The sequence below is a fragment of the Frieseomelitta varia genome, unplaced genomic scaffold (assembly GCF_011392965.1).
Source record: "Frieseomelitta varia isolate USP_RPSP 00005682 unplaced genomic scaffold, Fvar_1.2 scaffold_428, whole genome shotgun sequence".
NCBI classification, from domain to species: Eukaryota; Metazoa; Arthropoda; class Insecta; order Hymenoptera; family Apidae; genus Frieseomelitta; species Frieseomelitta varia.
The window spans coordinates 584,200-603,250 of NW_025110177.1; the positions used below are offsets into that span (position 1 = coordinate 584,200).

At 37.1% G+C, this 19,051-nt stretch overlaps 1 protein-coding gene across 2 annotated transcripts in view; it reads right to left on the reverse strand.

Moving 5' to 3' along the window:
• LOC122531931 (two pore potassium channel protein sup-9) overlaps nt 1-19,051 on the reverse strand; it is a 172,484-nt gene that overhangs the window by 67,847 nt on the left and 85,586 nt on the right. Inside the window, exon 1 of one of the 2 annotated variants that reach the window (XM_043660263.1) lies at nt 7,718-7,773. The exons of the other annotated variant lie outside the window; for it this stretch is intronic. The gene's annotated coding sequence lies outside the window, so the exon portion shown is untranslated. Of the gene's footprint in view, nt 1-7,717; nt 7,774-19,051 lie in introns of those variants that run through there. 2 annotated transcript variants of the gene reach the window in all.

Genomic DNA, 19,051 nt, shown 5'->3' on the forward strand with positions numbered 1-19,051 from the left:
CGAACCAGTTGCCAGCGCAAGGGGTTGAACAATATCCACATTATCATTTCATTTGGTCTTGTTAGGAAATAATCGTTCTCAGGAACGATAGTCGACGAACAAGTTTCCCAATCGCGAGATAAAAAGTTATTCAAGCGCTCCGGAGAATATTAAAAAAAAAATATTAAGGCACACAGCGAGCTAAAAAAAAATTGCCTATTTCTCATACAATTAATTTCAAGAAACGACATAACAACTTGATTTACCAAATTGATTAAACTTTCAAGTAAGTATACTTACTACTTTGAGATCGACAATTCTCTTTATATTAGATTTGAAGTGGTGAAATAAGAAACGAGGAAGACTCGCTTTATCGTGGAATGTCAAATATACACGGTCTGATAAATACAGGTTTACACTACTTGATTCCCGATATTCGCTGTCCATCACACGTCATGCGTTTACAAAGATGAAGTACCCAACAAGAGAGCAACTGTGCAACCGGTTTTCAGTTCAAACACGCATAAATATTCTATCGTCACGTTGCTGAATCACTTTTTTCCCACTTGTATCGTAACCATTCTGTCGATAGTTTCGAAACATAAAGTACCACTTTTTCTTGATCCGTTTTACTTTTTTGCTCTCGACGACACATCCATTTTCATCGAATATCGATATCCATTTGCATGTCCAAAGTAAATCAAAGTAATGAATAAATTGATTCCCTGAAACAACTAGCAATTGAATTGCTGGATAATTTCTTTCACAATTGCGCGAACGATCAAATTTAAGAAAAATGTCTTCTTTCGCTAATTATATTGTATCCTCGATAAACAGAAGTTTAAACACATTCGCGACTGCATCGTAAAGTATCACTCCGCGCGCGGAATTCGAAAATCAGAATTTGATTCGCATATGTGTAAATCGCGCAATCAGCAAACGGATGGACGCGTTGTACTAGCAATGACGTGTGATTGGAAAACACGAAGGGCCGTAATTCAACCGAATGGTCGCGTAAATGTTTGCACGGTATGAAGCTTTGTCAAATTTCGGCAACAGACGCGATAAACAAATCGTTAATCAAAGATAAAGAAATTATGTTTAACGATTTATCCCACCTTTCTCGCGTCGTAGAAGCAACGTGGATAACAACGAGACTCTAGTTTCGAGTAAAGGTGTTAACGTGTTCGTAAAAATCGCGTTATACGAGTCCGGAGAGGCATTCGGATTATTCGCAAATTTAAATTAAATTAAGAAAACTCGACTTCGATCCGTGCGCGTACGCGAGTCTGGCGAAGACAGCACGGATAAAATTAAATGGAACTGCCCATAGCTGCGAAGTTAGATAGGAAAACTTGCTTGATCCAGAAGAAACAAGATCTTAAGGCTCAGTCTTTAGACCGGGGACGCAGTTACTTAAGCGTATCGACTTCGACGGAACATTGATGGTTGGAAATTTTAGAAAGCAGCTTGCAAACTTACAGATTGATTTCTCATTCGCCGGTGTAAAAATAGAAGAGGAGAAAGTTGATCGGATAGGATTATACAAGTTGATTTAAAAATTTGATATGTATCAAATCTTTATATATCAATTATATATATTTATGTATACATAAATATATATATTTAATATATCAATATATCAATATATCAATATATATATATATATATATATCAAATTTTCATGTACATGTATATTTTTATATTTTTCTTCTTCTAACATTAGACTTATCAGATTTCAACATTAGAATTTCAAACATATATATATATATATATATATATATATATATATCATAATAAAAAATATCATATATCAAATATATATATATCATATATATATATATATATCAATATATATATCAAATTTCCATGTACATGTATATTCTTATATTTTATTCTTTTAACATTAGACTTGTCAGATTTCAATATTAGAATTAGTACTAATTAGAATTATCAGATCATCAACATTGGAATTATCATTATAATTATCACTTCACGTTTTTCATGAAAATTTTATGAACCTGGAATTAGACATTTCAATGACTCTCTCTGTAATTCTCGTATTCTTATTTACAACATTCTCTTTTATTAATTCCGCTGACATAGTGTTGAGACGCGCGGCTACAAATATAAATCGTAAGCAACAAAAGAGACCTTTCTTTCATTCGTTCCTTCAATGTATCTTTTAAATCGGTGAAACTCTCTTATTGATTCAACCTCTGCCTAGTGACACAACCGTTTGATTTCCGAACGATCGATTCCAATATTCCACGAAAACTACCAAACCTCCCCAAGAACAGGACCGATCACTTTGTCTACCAACTAGTCCGATTGACAGACTAATTATCGGACTCCGTCTTCGATCCCCCCCCTCGTTCCCCACCGCTCAGATCCATCCTTTCGATCTTCCTTTAAGAAAACTGTCATTAAAACAGTCGCCCGTGCGGCGGCGCTCTGTCGAAGCTCATTCACGAAAATTCTGATCTGTCTCTCTCTCTCTCTCTCTCTCTCTCTCTCTCTCTCTCTCTCACTCCCACCGAGTCCCAGATCCTTGACGGCAGCCGCATAGTGTCCCGTCGGCGGCCTTCGGCCGCGAAAACCGGAGCTCGATGACGCTGGTCGAGATGCAAAAGAGCGCGCCAGTTGCTCGTTCGTTCGCAAGCAACCGCTCGCGGTGGGGGTGGACTCGGCTGGTGGTGGTGGTGGTGGTAGCCGGAGCACGGCGTGCGTCATCGTCCGGGCCGGCGTGTGTGAACGTACCTTAAAAGCGGTTGAATGGGTGCTGTATTTTCACGTAAGAGCCGGCTGCCGGTCAAAGGAGGGGATGCTGGCCTGGTTTCATTGAACCTGTGCCGCGTACACCTCGACCGGCCGCAGCCAACCCTCCTCGTATCTCACCCCCAGTCGCGCTGGCGTGTTCGCAGTGCAGTGAGAGGTCGGTGGTCGGTGGGGTAGCCGGGGTGAGGCTATGCATAGCCCGCGACGTCTATATATAGGTCGTGCTTTCTATAAATAGAACTCAGACCACCCCCACCAGACGTACCCCGGCGACCGAGAGGAAAACGTCATGCACCCGCGCACGTACATACACACATATACACACGGATACGTGGCCGAAAGAGGGGGATGAAAAATCGGGGGAGACAGAAAGAATGGAGCACGGTTGTTGGAGAAGGAGGAGGGTGGGGAGGGGAGGCAGAAGAAAGAGACAAAAGGGCGGCAGTGGTAGGTACAGAGAAAGAAACGAGACGAATTTCCCGGCGAAACGTGTGACGGTAATTTGCTGGGTAAATGTGTGACGCGAGAGGGGTAGTTTTCGTTCCACCTTCAGGTTGAGAAGGAAGGTTGAAGAAGAAAACCGGCCACGAGTCGCCGCGACCACGAGGTTCGCTGTAAAAATTGACGCTGTAAAATATATATATACGGCCGTGTCTGTCTCGCTCAGGCCACCCCTTTTTCCATCTATCGGCACAACCCCTACTCCCATTGCTACTTGCTCGTCGTCAGTGGCCCCTCTCGTTCTATCGTTTCACCATCCGCCACTGCGGATCGACTTTTCTGCTGCGCCGCGAAATACTTTTTACTTGCGTATTAATGCGTATTAATGGGCCGCCGACATCTCTCTTTTTTTCTCTCTCTTGTTCCTTTCTCTTTTCTTTTCACTATATCCGTTCTTCTTTAACTCGGCGATACTGCGTCTACGGCTATCGGGTTTTTTTTAGGATATTTTAATTTTCACTCCAAGAGACACGTACTAATTTAATTTACATACCTCTACTGAACAATTTTAGAACAGGTTTGTTTCAAAATTGAAAGAATTTAACAATATTTTACGTAACAAATCTATGAATTATTCTTTGCTGCAAGTATCAATCAAATGTCGTATTTTTGTTTTAGTACTCGCTGTTTTAATTTTTCACTCCAAGAGACACGTATTGATTTAATTTATGTGCCTCTACTGAAAAGTTCTGGAACAGGTGCTGTATGTTTGTTTCAAAATTGTAAAAATTTAACAATATTTTACGTAACGAAGAATCTATAAATTATTCTTTGCTGCAAGTATCAATCGAATGTCGTATTGTTGTTTTAGTACTCGCTGTTTTAATTTTCACTTGGAGACACACATGACGAGTATTAATTTAATTTATATACTCCTGCTGAGAAATTTTAGAACTGTATTTTTTTCCAGAATTGAAAAAATTCAACCATATTAACAATGAATTTGTAAAGTGTCGATATACACTTTACAGATTTCGCTGCTATTATATAACTATTATAAAACACTCGGTGCGCGTGCGCGTGCGTGTGTGTGTTTCTTTTTCGGGAGTTGCAGCTCCGTTTGAGCCCAGTCTCTTTTCGCGTGAATACGCCACGTTCTTTCACTGATAATGGGACTTCTTGGAAAAAAGAGCGCACATGCATCCTCGGACATGCGAGAGGGTTGCTTCGGAATTCTGCTAAGCACGATTATAATCTCGGGCGATTATCTTGCGATGCTTCAAAGGGACTGCTTCTCTCCCCTCTCGTTGAAATATTAATTTTTGTTCTAATTTACAGTTGAAAATTGATTAGAGCTTGCAGCTGAGGTTGCAATTGTAGGATTAAATTGTCGTTTCTCCGCTTTTTAATTGCTCGAAGGATTTTAATATTTCTCCCGATACGCACAATCCTCCGTTTAAATTAAAGTTTTGCGAAACGTTTTTATTCATTTTCTTCTCTCATTTCGTGGCTTGGAAAGACTGTTTTAGAGAGACAACGCAAACTGATCCAAAAATGGATGACAAAAATTTTGGTTACTCTGCAAGAAATCAAGTGCGGATCATCAATCAAGCGGAAAAACAATTTCAACGCTACGAGAATAACTTGCGCCATGAATTGAAAAATTACTTTACTCTGCAAGGAGTGAAAACTACGTCACTTTTTCACCCTTACTCATAATCTGTGCGCCTTTCAAAAAATGAAAATCTTTGTAACCAACCCTTGACTCGTACTATCAAAGTCAAAAAATAGGACGCTCGGCTAATTTCTGTGTCGATCGCCCAATAACGATCTCCTCGATGCTTCGATCGAACGAACAGGGACAGAAATAGATCGCGTGACGGTCAATCACGCTCGTTCAGCGGCTCGTCGATGATCGAAAGTACAACATCATCAAGCGGCTAGGTATGAAAAGACTCGTGCACGATATCAGCCGACTCGAGATCGTTTTCGAGTAACGCGCGTCAATCTGCACGTACGTATGTTCCAGTCGGCTAACCAGTTTCCTTCCTTTCCTGCACGTCCCCATCTCCCGCGTGCTCGAGTTAACGAACACCGTGATCGATAATGCATGTAATTGGCTGGTTTCGATTTCACGGAGAACGCGAGGAATGTTGATTGCACTACGGCGCTGCGAAGAAGAAGACACCAATTAATCCGCGAGTATGGACACGAACCGCGCTCGATCGTGTCGCGATCGTGCTTTTCACGCGTCTGTGCCGCCTCGTCGCGTCGTGTAATAATTGAATCTCTCTTGAGGAGGTAAGCGCGGCAAGGGACTCGCGAGCAACTCGCGGAGCAACGACGAACGAAATTAATTAGCGGAGTATGATACCGGGCAAATTGCCGCGCCAGACAGATACAGATTGTCGGCGAGTCATTGGCAAATAGAGCGTTTACAGCGTTCGGAGAGCTTCGCCGAGAGATAGGAACGATTGCTCGGGAGATTATTTGTAAAGCTGCCGGTGGAAAATAATCGGCGACTCGAGCGTCGAGTTGTCGGGCTTACTTGCGCGGAAAGTTTCGTTGAAAATTGTCTGAAACTTGCAGTTCGATTGTTTACACCTCCAAACGCAGAATGCGTCGCGCGTTTCCTAAGCTAAAGCCGACAATGACGTTTCGTGTCTTACAATTTTTATAACAGCGCGGAAACTATAGTTATGTCGAGAAAAGTGTCTAGAGTTTAAGATGCATTTACAGAACAGGGCAATAAATTTTTAACTTTAAGGTACTGTTATTTCAACAATTTTTGTCAATCATGTCAAAATTAATTCAAAGTAGAACATTTCGTTTCATATATTTTTATTATTATTGTTTGTGTTCTAAGTACACTTGTGTTCTGAAATAAATAAATATTGAATAGTAATAATTTATTATATTATATAAATTATGTAATACTATACTTGGAATTTTTATTATATAAATTATATAGACTTGGAATTATATATACTTAGAATCTTTATCATATAAATTATACAACACTATACAATAATACTGTTAATAAATATTAATGAGTATTATTGATATTTATTATAATATAATATTATTAATATTTATTAATAAGTAATATTTATTATAATATGGTATTATTAATATTTGTTAATAAGTAATATTTATTTTAACTTTTTAACGTTATTTTAATAACAAATTTTACAATGTCTTCCTACCGAATCGAGTTGATCTGAATTGTGGAAATATTCCTCGTAAAATGTCTGTTTTTTTGAATTTTCACAAAAGTCAAACGAACTGTTCAAGAGTGAAAACAGCGAAACTGACTGATCATTCGGACGAACTCGCAGGGCTGATTATTTGGAACCGAAGGAGCAAGTGAGTAAAGTATCCCGTATCTACTGAACTATTCAGACACAAGTGACACTAGCTCCATCCAGAACGTAACGTTCAAGTATTTGACATCAAGCAACGACGATTGTGACACGAGAGATGAAGAATGGAATTCAACATTTCAATACCAAGTGTCGTTTCATTCGATCACGCCGAATTTCATTAAATTGCTACGTCAAGGGACGTTAAAACCGGCCAGCGGCGAGTGAAGTGGGTCTCGTGTAATTGACAAAATGGCGGGCGGAAGTAACGGGATATCCGAGGCGAAAGTCGAGAGGTGAAAAAGAAGGAAGTTTCTTTCCTCGAGACACTTCGATTTCGTGGGAATTGAGTTTGAAAATCCGTGCACGGGGCGATCGCGTTGTGTCGACGAAGTGTCGGGCGACTTCTATTTCAGAACTCGATTCTCGCGAAAACGAGACGACAAACAGAGAGAGAGAGAGAGAGAGAGAGAGAGAGGAGCGAGAGGGTAGAGGAGAAATTCGATTCTGCATTTTCGATTTGTATGTACCTGCGGAACAGCTCCCTACCGGGAAGCTTTCGGGGCGGACCGAATTTAATCCTCTCGATTTTCGTACGTGTGTATTGTGACGTCACGCGTTATAGTGGCTCGTTACCGATCGTACGCGTATTAAAATCCTCCGTAGCTTCCTCTCAATATTTCTTCTCCTCTTTTATCATGATTTGAAAGCACTCGTTGCTTTTCGAGGAAATCTCCCCGGGATTCGTTTTTTTAAAATTGGGGCTCCTGCATTTTTTTTTTTTTTTTTTTTTTTTTTTTTCTTTTCGTGGCTGGCTTATTAAAATAATCAGGGATAAAGGAAAAAGAAAATCGCAGCATGAAGTTCAATTAATTGAAAAAAATCGGGTACCAAGCGGGGGATTGATCGCTGCCAATTAGCGAAACACGAATTTGCGCGCGCCACTTTCGCAACGAGACTTTTAAAACGAGAGTGTGCCTTCTGGTTTAATTGAACAAGAACCCTCCGCCGAGGATCTGAATTTTTTTTTTTTTTAATTGAACTCCGATTGAAACGAAACACCTAGATTCTCGCATAACTTCGTCAGTTCTGTTCGTTACGAACTGCCGAAGTTACACACTTTGCCTAACGATTCCCTTGAAGGTACGAAAACTTACATTAATGACCATTGTTGGCAGTGGTGATTGGATAGTGATAGCAGACGATCCTACCTGAAACAAACAGAAAGAGGGAATAACCATTTCTGAAACAATCCAATGCAAGATCGTTGATTTTATAATTAGCATGCTAATTAATTTTTTAATTAACGTACGATAACACGGCAGATATAAGTTTTGTCGATTGTCGTTTGCAAGACTGATTTTTCTGAAATGCACGGGAATTTGGAAATTCGATCCTCGATGGAAGATGTTCCACTGTGTTCTTCGAGCTTTTTGAAATAAAAATTTTACCGCCAACGAAAGAGTTCAACATATCGATAATCCTATGGAAATTAGTATTTCACAATTGGAATTGAAAGTTTTCAAAAAATTCGATTCTTTCCAGTCTTAAAAAGTTTCTCTCTGAATCGAAATCAAAATAATAATTACTTTCAAGATCAACTGAGGAGACTAGAAGATTAAAGAAAAGAAAAATTCGATTCAATCGATGTTTAAAGAAATTACTTCTTCTCAGTGACGTTTAATCGTTTACTAGAAGTTACGAGAAATCTCAAAATTCTTGAAACTCGATTCTCTCCAGTCTTAAAAGTTTCTCTCTGAATCGAATTCAAAACAGTAACTACTTTGGAAATCAACTGAGGAAATTAGGAGACCAAAGGAAAAAGTTTTTCAAAAATTCGACTTAACTAATATTTAAAGAAATTGACGTTTGATCGTCCCAGGGAAAAAGAAAAAAATTCCAGCTATTTTTGAAAACTCTCAAAATTCTCGAAACTCGATTCTCTCCAGTCTTAAAAGTTTTTCTCTGAATCAAAATGAAATTAACAACTACTTTGAAAATCAACTAAAAAAAACTAGGAAACCAAAGGAAAGAGTTTTTCAAAAATTCGACTTAACTAATATTTAAAGAAATTAACGTTTAATTGTCTCAGGAAAAAAGCAAAAATCCCAGCTAGAGATTTTTCAAAACTCTCAAAATTCTCGAAATTCGATTCTTTCTATTCTTGAAAGTTTTCTCTTCGAATCAAAATTGAAATAATAATTACTTCCAAGATCAACTGAGACAAACCAGAGAACCAAAGGAAAAAGCTCAAAAATTCGATTCAACCGATGTTTGAAAAAATTGCTCCTGTGACTGTGACGTTCGATCGCTGCCAAAATAGAAATAACAAATCCTAGCTAGAGGTTTTCGAAAAATCTCGAAATTCTCGAAACTCGAGTCTCTCTGATCTGAAAAGTTTTTCTCTGAATCGAAGTAATAGTTACTTTCGAGATCAACCGGCGAAGAAACTGAAAGGCGAAAAATGAGAGAGAGAAAGAGAGAGAGAGAGAGAGTTGAAAAATTCGATTCAACCGACGTTTAAAGGAATTACTTCTCCTCTGTGTGACGTTTAATCGTCCGGGGGTGTTGAAAGTTAGCGAGGTTGTTCAACGGAGCGTGGCTCGTGCGAGAGGGGAGCACTGCGGGGGAAAAAGGCAACCTTGGACTAGCTTGGCGATCGATTTTCAATTTTCTCACGTTGCAGTAAGTTCTTTTGTAAAGAATCGACGCTGGTAGTTTGTTACTGGCGTTTGATCGCGATGACGCCATCAAGACGCTCGTTCCTCGTCGTTCTTTGCTGTTATTTACCACACCCTGAGCAGTCTCCGGGGTTTGAGGGTTGCCTCGCCGATGATCTCTAACGAGCGTCATTTCTCACCGTCTGGATATCCCTTTTTTCCTTCAACCTAATACGGTTTTCGTGCCAAGCCAGTGAACAATTGTACGCCGTGGACAGTTCTTTGTTGCAAGTATCAATCAGATATCCTATTTTCTTTTTCTTTTTTTTTTTTTCGAAGCTCGCTATTTCAATTTTCACTCGAAGAGACACGTATTAATTTAATTTATATATCCTTACTGAAAAGTTTTAGAACAGGTACTGTATCTTTTTTCAAAATTGAAAAGATTTGACAATATTCTACGTGACAAGGAATCATTCACAAAGTGTTCCTTGTTGCAAGTATCAATCAGATATGGTTTTTTTTTTCGGAGCTCGCTATTTTAATTTTCACTCGAAGAGACACGTATTAATTTAATTTATATATCCCTAGTGAAAAGTTTTAGAACAGGTGCTGTATATTTGTTTCAAAATTGAAAACATTTAACAATATTTTATGTAACAAAGAATCTATAAATTATTCTTTGCTACAAGTATCAATCACATATCGTATTTTTGTTTTAGAGCTCGCTGCTTTAATTTTCAGTTGACGAGACACGTCTGACGAGCATTAATTTAATTTGCATATCCTAATTGAAAAGTTTTAGAACAAGTACTATATTTTTTTTTTTTTTTCAAAATTAGAAGAATCTGTAAAGTATCGATATACTAACAATTGTATAAAAATACTATAAAATACAAACACAATTAAAAGCTTTTGTTGTCTATAGTTATTCTTACATAGTCGAAATCACATGTTACTAGTATCTTAATTTATGTATTTTCAAATAGCTATTTGTTTGCATTTCTGGACTGTTTAACTGGACAAATCTTCAGGTTCCACGTAACATTAACGAACTTTAGTAATTTTCCTCGGCGAAATTTGACGAATTAATCTTCTGTCTGGATACAGTAATGTCGAAATAATGTATATTTTGTTTTCTAAAAAACTCACTATACGTGGCAGAGTCTCGGAAGGTTCCTAAAATTCGCGAAAAAATTCCCGCGAGGAATATCCTCTGAATAGAGCGCAATTTTTTACTTGGAATATTCTCGACTCCCTAGCGTATTGCGTGCGTGCTCTTTTTTTCTTTTTTTTTTTTTCTTTTTCAAATATAAATTTCCCTACAAACGTACGAACACGTTTCAGAACTCTCGAAGTTGATATTCATAGGACTTTGTTTCGGCGATAAACCAACAAAGAACCCTTGATTCGCCGATTCTCCATACACTTTGGCACTTCAAAGCCACCTGTCCCGTACATTTACTCGGTACGTAGCCTAGGAAAATCTCTAAAAGCATTTCTAACGAGCATCCCTAAAAGCATCTCTCAGCGGCGGATCGATATCCCCCGTTAAGGATTCTGAGTCTATCTTACCTCGCCACGGCAACTAAGTACCCGCTCGTCAACGTGTTACAACATTACCACGGGGGAATTTTTATGTTCGTATATCGTTCGTTTATTGACATTTTACGACGTTATACAAGCCGCGACGATCACGTATTTTTACGAACACGATCGAAGAACTGTGGCACAAGTGGAAATTTACTTTCTTCGTTGCTGATGTTGTACGAGTGTTCCACTTTCGATGTTCGTTTATGAAGCAGAATTATATCAATATATTAAATATATCTATACTTTCTTTAATAATTAATTTTATATTTATTATTATTTTATATATTTTATATAATTTTATATTTATTATTCTATATAATTTTATATTTATTATTATTTAAAATTAATTTTAAATTAATTATTTAATAATTAATTTTATATTTATTATTATTTTATATATTTTATATAATTTTATATTTATTATTTTATATAATTTATATTTATTATTTTATATAATTTTATATTTTATATTTATACTTTTATTTAATAATTAACTAATACATTATGTAAGAATTAAATTGAAGAATTACGCGCGAGAATTAAAAAAAAAAAATTACAGAAGCTGTTTACGGTTTTCAATGCAGTCGCTGTTTATTAAAATCGACCTGTGCCATGCAATAGTCTTTGCTACACAAATCGAGGCAATCTAGTTTAATAATTATAATATTGTGCAATCACTATACGATATATGTAATAACTGAACTTTTCTGTTGACTAAAATTGCAATACGATTATTCATTATAATTATATAATTATATAAATACAACACGATTGTGAAATTGTTACATAAAAATATAATATAATTGTTACGATGTAATGATGAAAGTGTTCTGTTGTCAACAAAAAAGTATCCCCAGTTTTGAACTCTAACTAGCATCATTGAGCATCGGAGGAGCTTCAGTCAATTTTGGAATTTTCAGTATTATTTGATTTGATTGTTAATCTCCAGATTAAAGAGTTTTAGTAATCGGACATAAATTTATTTATGGAAATCCGAAAGTCAAACGCTACACTCCCAGAAGGTGCAGAATTTCTCCAATATTTCCCAAAAATTTTCTAAAATTTTCCGTCGAATTTTTTAATCAGAAAGTAATTTCAAAAGTAGTTTTTTTCTAACAGATGGGCATATATGTATGTATATTTCAAAATGTAACTTCAAATCGCAAGGTCATTGTATAATCTGATATCTGATTGTTCAAACCTGTCTCAGAAAAAGAAAACGAACCATCTCGTGAACAATTGCCGATTTCAAAATGGAAAATCAAACAGAAATATATTGCTGTGCTACTTCGACAAAAAGGTAGGAGAAAAGACACTACACGAGCTCGAAAAAAATTATCTGACAAATAACGATAATCTCAGAATTGATTTGCCGACGTCAAATCGTTGTTGGAACTGTTTCTTATCGAAAAGTATGAGAAAGATAGCAAAAGGTAATTAAAAGGTGATGAAAATGACCGATATGCTAATAAAGTTTTTTATGCAAAATTCGTCTTTCACTTGCAGATAGAAAAAGATAGAAAAAGAACTTCTACAGCCTAATATATTAAACATCCTCCGAGTGGATCTGTAGTGGATCAATTTCATTGATTTTTTTTTTTTTTTCTGAGACAAAATTGACGGAAAATTTCTGCAAACAATTCGCAAATACTTTCGCGGGTAAATTAAAACGGAAACCTCGCGACAAAATAATACAGAAGGCGGAAGGATGCGACGACGAAAAAGAATGGAGCGAAGTGGCCGTCAATAACATTGCAAAGTGTACTTTTATCGGTACTCGACCCGAAAATATCTGCTCGTGTACGCGCGGACTGGCTCCGCCTGTATCCCAACATTTAACATATTGATCAACGAAGAAGCAATAAATAGAGGCACCGCGGGGCAGGCCGTGAGCCTGATTAAACTTCACTCTCCGCTAATACTTTATAAATAGGCGATGCTTTTTTTTCTTTTCTCTCTCTCTCTCTCTCTCGTGCAAGCTTTCGATTTTTCTCACTATGTGTGCCTCTCCTCATCTTCTACTCTTCTTCGGCACGGTCACGGAGACGAACGATATAGTCTTTTAGAGACTGCCTCCATTTATCACGAGTATAGTACTCGTTCGTTGGTAATGATTGTCAATGTTTCTCGTACGTATTATATAAATCAGAGGAGAATATAATAAAACATCATTTGATTGGTAGAGTTTAGCAAATGAAATTTATACGAAGATACAACGACATACACGAGGTAATGAACGGGTTGAATCGAAAATTGATTGTAAAATTCATTGAATTAAGTGAACAAAAAATCATGGTAATCGAGATTTGAACAATCAATTTTGAAAAATAAGTTTGTGGAAAGTTACGAGTTGCTAGAAACTTACCGAAGGAACTATGTAGAAAGTAATTGTAAGGGGACGTCGTGTTTAAATTTAAATTTTCAGTCAACAGTTGAAATGATAAAATTTTCTACAATTGCTGATAACTACAGTGTTAGAACGTAGGTACATCTGTACGATATGATATAATATAACGACTCAAAGAGGAATGACAAAATTTTCAAAAACAGAAACTCTTGAGGACTCATCAAATATTATTATTCGAATAATTCGAGATAATATATAACTTAGATAAACTAAACTTCTCGTTGCCTCTTACAAAAGTTTGTAGAAATGGTGAAGGAAATTTTTCGGAAAATTTATATTATACTTGGTGATCGTTTTAAACGGAATCATCTACTAATTGCACGCTATACCAAAATTGGTAAATATCATTGAAACAGAATGATTGCTATCATTTTAGTTGAACTAATACTTCACTTGCTGCTTGGTCAATATATAAATTGCTGGCAGATGATGCAAAAAGATGTTTCCGAGCGCAAAGAGTTTGGAACTCGATGGAAAAGTGACGATTCCTCGAAGGAATCACCTGTCTAGAAAATTATTTCATTGATTTTCACGAACTTGGCTTAACATTTGATCTCTCTGTGTCGTCCACGACAAAAAGACACCAATCAAGGGATAATATCGCAGCTTACACAGCTTACAAATGCAAACACGTCGCGGAAACATAGTCTTATAAATGCAAATACCAGCACGTTATGTACAATTTACGTGATTGGAAAGTTCTGTGTGGGTCACCGATGACCGTCACAGCGGTGAATGTGCTTCAGATATGATAGATAGCCCGAAAGTAAGGGGATGCTGCGTGATTTTATTGATTCTGCCAGCGGCATTTCGCATTTTCGCGTTATATTTCATGACTCTGCTCAGTCACGTCACACGTCGTCACAAAATGCTCGAGTTTTTCTTTTTTTTTTTTAGATTCCGATCGATCATTAGACATCTGTTTCGTCAGAAAATATTATTCACAATTTCGAAGGGACGACACGTATTATTTTATCGATTTTGCGGAAGCTCCGAGTATTTTTAATTTTTTAAATATATCACTTCCAATGACACTAATTTCGATCGATAATTATTTAGATTTTAATTATTACATTATAGTCGCACACATATGTATACATATATATTTGTATTGTACATATTTTTGAAAACCTTTCGACTCGTTCATTATTGAACTCTTTCGTGAACGACGTGAATTCGTGCACGTCGAACTCGAGGCTCTATCTCGAAATCATAATACGACAAACGCGAGAATATTCGTCGCAGGTTAATAATTCGGCTTCCTATTATGCCAGCGGAGGAATTTTAACTTAACAAGGGGAACGAAGCGCCCCGAAAGTTTCGGATTCACGGAATCGTGGATGCCACGCGAGGCGGAAACTGAAAATGGAGCCGGGCTTCCTGTTGGATTATTAATACCGATTTTCTTGGGGATTAAATAAAATTGAAAGGGACAGATTATTTGTCGAAGGAAAGGTGTACAATTTATTCCGCAATTAAATCTTAAATTAAATCCCCTGTACTTGCGCGTAAATACGTGAAAGTGTTATATAAAATTGAAATTTTCCAATTTAAAATGAAACGTTAAATGAAACATTTAATCTGAAGTAATCGACGCATGATTTTTAATCACTTTAAATTCGATGGAAACTCTTTCTTAAATTAAGAACGATCGGTTCCTGCGTCGAATGAACGTGTTAATTTCGCTAGAAAATCTCTGTTCTTGAATTTGAAGTTCAAGAAACGCATTACTTTTAATTAAAGACAAATTGAATTGCTCCATGTATCGATTGCTTGAAATTGAATGAGGCGGGGAAAAAAACGAGTTTATTTTCAATAGACACGGACGGTTTCAATTTAAATTGAAAAATTCCAATTTCATAACTCCCGTGTTTATATGGCTCGATCGATAACTGTAACTTAATAATTCTATGCACGAAAATTGCGTGTACGCTCGGTACAAGTGATTCATTAGCCAACTGTCAATCACGTCGCATTATTACTGTCCCCTTCTTTCGCAACAAGTGATTCCTAATGAATAATTAATGAACAATCTCGTCAATCGAGAAGTCTGCTTGTTGCAAAATATTCTTCGTAGCAACTTTTTACTGTTCACACTTGGAATACTTATTGTTTGAGTTCTGGTGGCCCTTGTTGAACTCAAGAATTTCTCACGCGACGATATTTCGAATACTCAAGATCAGAAATTGTCCAACTGAAACATACTCTCGTTTGACAATCGATTCATTTTTCCACGCATCTCCTCTTCAATTTTCTAAAAAAATGTTTCATCTAACAGAAAAGAAAGATACACGATGTGGTGTATTTTTCTTCTTTTGTTAAATGAAATATATTTTTAGAAAATTGTGCTACTTCTGAAAAATCTTGGAGATTTTTCATTCCTTCCATATTAAAACTTACGCTTGCTGAGGTAAGATATGTCCTTCTTCTAAAGATAAATTAAGCATCGATCGATGTAACAAAGCGACAACAAAGTAGGAAAACATTAAGAAACTGGGATCGATGAATCCTCTGGCAAGCTTGTAAAAAACTGAACGCCGAACAAACTCCGCGAAGATGAAAATCGAAATTTGATCGTACGTGTTCGTAAATCGGTGAGGAGCGTCGCTTTGCAAAAGAGAAATTTATCGACACGTGCGTTGTGTACCGCGCTTCTCCGCCGATCGATCGTTTCCCCGACTCGTACAGTCATCAGTAATAATTTTCCCTGTCAATCGTTTTCCCATTTAATTTTCCCGGTCGTATCGGCGAAACTCCGAAAATACCTAGATTAACGGAAAGCCGAAACCGGATAGAGACGTGCCATCGTCGATAACTGTTTCGCATTTTAATTGAATCGTTCTTTATCGGCTCACCTGCACAAAAGAGCCGCGCGGCCATCGGGAGGTGAGGAGGAAAAATCAACGGGATTTCGAAGATTTGATAGTTCACGATCGTAAAGAACGTGATACGGTGCGATGTGCGAGAAATTGAAGGTTTCAGGGGAACTCGATTGATAAGTAGATCAAATAATAATGCTAACCTTAATAAAATAAAAAACATTCTTAGGATTATTATTCAATAATATATTTTGTAATATATTTTATATTATTAAAATAATAATGCTATTGTATTTATTAAATAATAATGCTAATCTTAATAAAATAAAGAACATTCTTAGGATTATTATTTAATAATATATTTTATATTATTAAAATAATAATGCTAATCTCAATAAAATAAAAAGCATTATTAGGATTATTATTTAATAATATATTTTATATTATTAAAATAACAATGCTATTATATTTAAATATAATATTAATATTATACTTATTAAATAATAATGCTAATCTTAATAAAATAAAAAGCATTCTTAGGATTATTATTTAATAATATATTTTATATAATATATAATAAATAAAATAATAATCCTAATAATGCTTTTCGTAACATCTGTGTATCGGAGTATCGCGTGTCATTTCGCAGATAATTCGAATTGTTGGCCAAGAACTTTCATAACCACGAATTGAGAAGTACATATAGTACTCTATTTATGTACGAATGAACTTGCTAATTGAACTTCTGCGTCGCAAGTAATTTTTCGTCTCTCTGTAATAATGGAAACTCGCGCGTTCGTTTAATGTGCAAGAGTAGACGACTTCGAATAACTGAATTCCCCGGAGAGTTCTACTCCTACGTAACTACTCGTTACTCAATAATTCGCGCTAAAAATAATTCGAAGTTCCAATAGTCTTTCATAAAAATTTTCGGAGGAGAGAGAGACAAAAGCTCGTGTTCTACTATTGGCACGTAACGAAAGTTTCAGAGATTGTTTCACAATCGCCGTTGGTTCGCGAATTTCAAATATCAATCGATCCACGGAAACATCCTCAAGAATTTCTGCGAATTGCAACATTTCCTCAGTTTCAAGTATATTTAAACGTAACCCAGGCAAAACAAACGATAAGTTCATTACTTCTTAATAATTTCTATCCGGTGATGTCACGCCGACGAGTTCGAAAGAACACTCGGCCGCTCGTTACGGTCCGCGAACCGGTTAAAGTCAACTTACACAAGCGCCGCCAACGACGCTTGCAATTGAAAAGGTTATAAAAAAAAAAAAAAAAAAAAGGAATGAAGAAAGAAATAAAAGAAAATCGAGCGTTAATAGCTGAACACATGCCTCCTAACTTTTTCCAACAGGCAAACAAGCTCGGACCGAGAGGTGGAGGCGCGCAAAGTTCTCTCTCTCTCTCTCTCTCTCTTTCTCTCTCTCGTCAACGAGCGTCCCTCGAGTCAACTACATAAACTTGCAAATGTCACGAGAGAGAGTCGATACATCTTCGTCTTTTTTATCCCGCCTTCGACGTGGCCTGTGAATAGGCTGTTCGTAGGGGCGTAGGTCGGATCGATCGGACCAAGTAAAAGTGAAAGGACGTCCGTCCCACGGACGACGACAGCCGCTGGTCTGGGGGTTTGTGAAATCGTGCATCCGAGAGGGAAGAGCACTTGTCTGGCTGTATAATCGAGATCTCTCCGCGAGATCACGCCCCGGCCTTTCGTTTTTTCGAGCGATCTTCCCGGGACGTCGGGCGCCGATCTTTCTCTCTTCGTTTCTTCTCTCTGCGGTAGAGATTGTGTAGATCGCTGGCGAGGATACCATTCAGCGAAATGCTTTTGAACTGGATTGTCATTGAACAAGACAGAGTTTTTAATTTGTTCAGAATTATGCTTCCACGCGTTTTTTTTTTCTTCTTTTAATTAATTTACATTAGTCGAATTTGTTTCGTTTTGTTTTTAAATTACTGTGGCAAGCTCCATCAGTTCCAGCAACTCCTCTTAATATCTCTTTCTCGGTAAGTCTCTTTAGATTCTGATAACTTCATGAAATTTCACTGAGATAACTTTGCAACTCTTTGTTTCAAAAATATCTTGATGGTAGAGAGAACATCTCTTTTCATCTTTTGTAAAAATATAATGGTTTATCACCGATAAACTGTTACCGCGCACGTTGATGCAAGTTTGATATATTTTTGCGGGGGATCAGCGAAGAAAGCAGTTGATAAATATTGCAAGTGGATACTTTGCATAATGTCTTTATTTATAAGTACCTTTGAATTTTCCACACGTTCGTGCGAAATTCTGCAGTCTAGAGACGACATTGCCGCAAATTGGATTATTCAATTTCACTTGACTCCGCTTCGTCTCCCCGTGCGATAAATATGAAAATCTCCCGATAAACAGATCTCCAAGGAGGTTAAAGTCACTTATCCGCAATTTGTCGTCCGGGGAGGAAGCTCCTTTCTATTCCCCGCGACGTTTTGCAATTTCGATTCTTCGAAGAATTTCCCGAGGAAAGTCGCGGCAAACGGGATACACGCGTGTACAGGATTTTGTCCTCGAATAAACGACGATTCCTCTTATAAAAATAACGGTTTTCCCCTTTTCTGAAAGAACGTTACGCAGAATTCGAAGATTTGCACTGAATCCTGTAAGAGGCTTTGTCGATCCTCCAGAGGTTACGGATCAAATTGTCCGCGAGAGTCTCCAAAGTGTTATCGCTCTTTTATTAACGAGAAAAGGGAATAGCAGAAACAATGTGACAGAATCTATTTATTATTGTATATATTTCAAGTTAGAACTCGAATTTTCGAGGGAAATTCATTTTGAGTGATCCATTTTTCGTAACGAAGGTAATTTTTAGCCGAACGTGCATCGAACGATGCACGTTCCCAGTGTAACAAACGTTTGGCAATTAACCTGCTTTATTTTCGCATAAATAGCGCATTCGACGAAGCACGTTGACCGAGGTCATTCGTACGCGTGCGAAAATGCCGTTAGGTTGCTCG